The 3,711-nt window shown below is 40.1% G+C and overlaps 1 long non-coding RNA gene across 1 annotated transcript; it reads left to right on the forward strand.

Annotated features, from left to right (window-relative positions):
* The first annotated feature begins 1,016 nt into the window (after positions 1–1,016).
* LOC142103501 (uncharacterized) lies at positions 1,017–3,069 on the forward strand. The gene is made up of 3 exons (XR_012679379.1): positions 1,017–1,076; positions 1,657–1,742; positions 2,913–3,069. It is a non-coding gene; the product is annotated as an uncharacterized LOC142103501 (long non-coding RNA).
* Positions 3,070–3,711: the final 642 nt, after the last annotated feature.

A 3,711-nucleotide genomic window follows, 5' to 3' on the forward strand; every position in this document is an offset into this window, starting at 1 on the left:
GTTGGACCAGTTCCCCTCCCCCCATATAATGAGGGAAACATTTTAACTATATATTAGAAGCACTAGGTAATTGTAATTGAAAATAAATACAGTTCTCTACTTCTAGGTCCAAACTCCCTAAAGCTGAATTTGGCTGAGAGGGGGCCCTGGATCTAAAGGTCAAAGCTTGGGTGGGAGATTTACTGTTTATATTTCCGGGAACAAACTAACAGGTTGTAGTGTAGAGAGGGGAAAACATCACTATCTTCTTGTGATGTATGTATGCACTTAAAGGAACTATTTGAGCCAATAAATACCATTAATAGTAAGAGGCTGCTAGTTCCTTTGGGGCACCTGTCCCTGCTGTGTTCTTGTGATAACTGATTAAAGAGCACATTTTAATCCATCCTCGGCTGTCCTGCATTGAGCCCAGAGTCCTGTGTCAGCACTGTCCTGCTACCCAGCAGTCCTGATCCACAGTAAGTGGTCAGAGAGCATTCAGTCAGCACAAACAGCAAAGAGCTGCTGCAGCAGCTGCACTTTGCACTAGAGCCATGAGTGGCTTAAGGTGCCTTTAAAGCAGCCTGGTGATGGCAGCTATACCCTCCTACACATGGGGATATCACATTGGTGCAGAGTTAGCACTCAAAGATGGTGAGTTGCTGGTTTGGCCAATTTCTGCCAGTTGGAGTAGTGAGTGGTGACCAGCTTCTGGCAACCAGCAACACCCTATAAACCCATTGCATCATGTTCAACTTCAGTATGAGAAAATTATTTTAGAAAGTCTGTCTAATATTCTACATTACTGCACTTATAGCATATTGAATATTATTTTATAGGTTTCTCTGTAGAAAAGCAGGTGTCCATATCAATCAATGAGATGCTGCAATTTTCTAGTAGTTTATGCATGAAAGTAAATGTCTGGATGGCACCTATGGGCAACACCAACTCTTCCTCACAGTTACATGTAGAAACGTTGATATAAATATTCCCCACTATATCATATAACATTTGAACATTTCATGCTTTTCATTGCAGAGGAACGTACCATCTACAGTTTTCTGAAAAGGGATTATTGCATGAGAATATCAGACAAGGTATTTATTTTACTGTTACTAAACCATTACTATTTTCTTATAGTTTTACTCAATAGCGTGTAACATATAATGATCAGTCTGATATTGTCTTTGGCCAGGGCAGTGCAAACTGAAATAGAGAAAGATAATGTCTGATTGTTTGAATTTGGTTACAAAACGTATTTATACTTTTTGCACCATGTAAACAATTTAAAGAGGATTTCATCTTTATGGGGGGATGTTTATTTCACATTATGAATGTAGTCACTCCCAGTAAGGGGCTTCTCAACATACACCAAGGACTGTGTCTTCCAGAAAGAGGTTGTGTTGTCTCTAAGTTTATCTGCAATGTGTTTGTACACTTTCAAACAAACTTTTCCAATTTGAACATCAGGACATTTTAAGCCATGCCCCTGATCTGCTCAGCCCACATTTAGATTCACCAAACCTATGCCCCCAAATCCTATAGCCATGTCCATAATTCTTGGGAACACACTCTTTCTGTCACATGAAACGGACCTGAACCACTGTACAATAGTCTGCTGGATATGTACACATGTATCTCTCCATTCTGACTATGTATCTGGTATTTCTATTCTAGTACCTACTGGCAATGGTGTTCGTCTACTTCCAGAGAGCCGGCCTCACAGTGAGCGAATACACCTGCATCAATTTTTACTCCGCACTGTAAGTATTTTCCCTCATGATTAATTCCCTCATGAGCCAAATACATGGGTTATTTACTCACCTAATAAACAATTTATTGTCTGTCCAGACAATGGAGGATAATGTGTTAGAAGTAAACAATCAAATAACAGAGGAACTATGGGTGTAAAATCAGGGCACAGCAATGTACAGGTCATTTAAGGCCTAGAGGTAAAAAGTTCCCCTCTCCCTAATTTTCTGCAAGAAAAAAGCACATATCTGTCAGCACAGCGGGCGGGCAGCACTGTAGGGTATATTTGTTATTGAAAGACATCATGGTCAAAAGTCTCATCTTTTATCTCAGTTTATCATGACAATATATTAATATACTTATACTGGTGCTTCAACATTAGTTTATCACCGTGGCAGCTGAGAGATACTCAGCTGTGATGGAGAAAATTATCCAGAGCTGTAAAACTTACTTACCTCTTTAGTGGCCCATGTTCTCCTCTCAGCATGTGCGGGGCCCAGCACACGCGTGTAACTAGGAAGCTCGATTCAAAAAAAATTCTAGATGTAAAAATATATTGTAGAACCAGAACACACCCTCCCAGGCACCCAATAAATTGTATGTATTGCGTATAGAGCCTCTGTCCCTCCCAATCTTCCCACCTTGTAAATCAACCCCCTCCTCATATATATATATATATATATATATATATACTGTACATATGAAATGTGTTACACTATATTTACAATCCCCCCCTCTCTCTATTCAAGTGTATTTATTTCTGTCGCTGGGACATTATCCCCATTCTTAGAAAAAGCTATCGGTTAATTAGATTTTTTAATGTATTCTTTCTGTTAATGCCATCCTGAGATGTCGCTTACAGATCAGGGATCATGGTGGACACTTGATAAATAAGACAAACGCTGTAGTGAATATTGTTGGTGGAAATCTCATTAATACATTATGCAGAGTAATTTTTTTTAATTTAAAGCGTTTTCACCAGAAGAGGGCCCTACCTCTATGATAGATACACCCTCTATATATTCCACACCACAGTTTATTCACAGCCTGTACCTTATAGAAAAGGAACTATACAAGATGTGGCATCTTCATTTTAATCATGGTAATTAAAACATATTTTGTAAATTTGTTAGCTATATGACACAGACGTACCTACTCCTAATGGTCTTCTGTTTCTGTAGGTTACTTGCATATAAAATGGAAGAGGAAGAATTTTGTTACCATACAATCTACACTTATGGTGCACGACATGCTCCTATCGAGATGTTCCTGAAGAACACAGAAGCCTTATGGACCAGAATGCAGCTCCGAACATTTGTGACTCTGGAACAGTGTGAAGAGGTGTGTAAAAGAGTAGGATAAGTAGAAGTAGAAGAAATTCATGGATCACTATGGGGTTCAGCGGAAAATCACCTCTTGTAAGCGTTGTACAGTGTAATGTATCTGAAAAAACATGTCGTCCAATTGAACAACATTAAATACAAAAGCAATTTGGAATAGTAATAAGTATTGTGCGTTACACAAGGATGCTGTTTTACTATATTCACACAGCGTCATCACTAGACTGTGCCCCAGGGTTCCAAGCTCGTTGTCCTGCTTCTACTCTCAACCCCAACTTTAAATGACCTATCACTGCTCAGAGAGTGCACAGCTGTCAGCACTGTGCTGTCAACGACAGGGTACAACATAGTACATGTAAATGACCCAGATAGGAGAGTACACGCTTCCTAGAGACATCATGTGATGTTCTTCAAGCCAACCTCACATCCCATGTCAATGGAGTCACCATATGGTCTGGGAGAAGCATGTAGCACCACATGCAGACATATAAGGACTGCTGCTGAGACTAGCAGAATATCCCCCCACAGCCTCCACTGCTTCCCACCTTCTCTATACACACAGCCAGCATCAGTGACTCCTAGGGGACACGTGGCTCAGTGATGACACTTGATGGGCTTCCTTACAGAATGATGTAATGTG

Source organism: Mixophyes fleayi, chromosome 10, assembly GCF_038048845.1.
Source record: "Mixophyes fleayi isolate aMixFle1 chromosome 10, aMixFle1.hap1, whole genome shotgun sequence".
Taxonomy (NCBI): domain Eukaryota; kingdom Metazoa; phylum Chordata; class Amphibia; order Anura; family Limnodynastidae; genus Mixophyes; species Mixophyes fleayi.